Here is a 497-nt window from a genome sequence, read left to right on the forward strand (position 1 = left end):
CTGCCCCTGCCAGCCTTGTGGATTTATGCTATTGTTTGTCTGCCGCCTGCCTCCACCCTGATCATGAACTCTGTTTACGATTCTGCCCAGCCTTCGTTGTATCTGACGCCAGTTACCGATCTATGCCTGTATGACCTGCCTTGTGAACTAATAAAGCTGCACATGGATCCTAACGCCACTGCCTCTATGTTGCAGTGGGCAACGAGGGAACGAATAGAGCCCTGCATGGGCCAGGCCCTTGTCCAACAGCTTTATGAGAATTCTCGGCCCGAGTCCGACTGGATACCGTGTCTCTTTTCTCTCTCTCTCTTCCCCATTACACAGAGCGGCAGCGGCAGACAGTGAGTTGAGCATTATGTTTGATCAGTTTAGCCTTCTCAAACCAACACGACTTGCCTAAAATAAACAGACATAAGACACTTCATGCATTTCACAGTATTAATTTAAAAATGTAACCTAGATAAATGAGCGCTGTTAGGTGCATATCCAATCGTTTG

Source organism: Sinocyclocheilus anshuiensis, unplaced genomic scaffold, assembly GCF_001515605.1.
Source record: "Sinocyclocheilus anshuiensis isolate Anshui unplaced genomic scaffold, SAMN03320099.WGS_v1.1 scaffold220, whole genome shotgun sequence".
NCBI classification, from domain to species: domain Eukaryota; kingdom Metazoa; phylum Chordata; class Actinopteri; order Cypriniformes; family Cyprinidae; genus Sinocyclocheilus; species Sinocyclocheilus anshuiensis.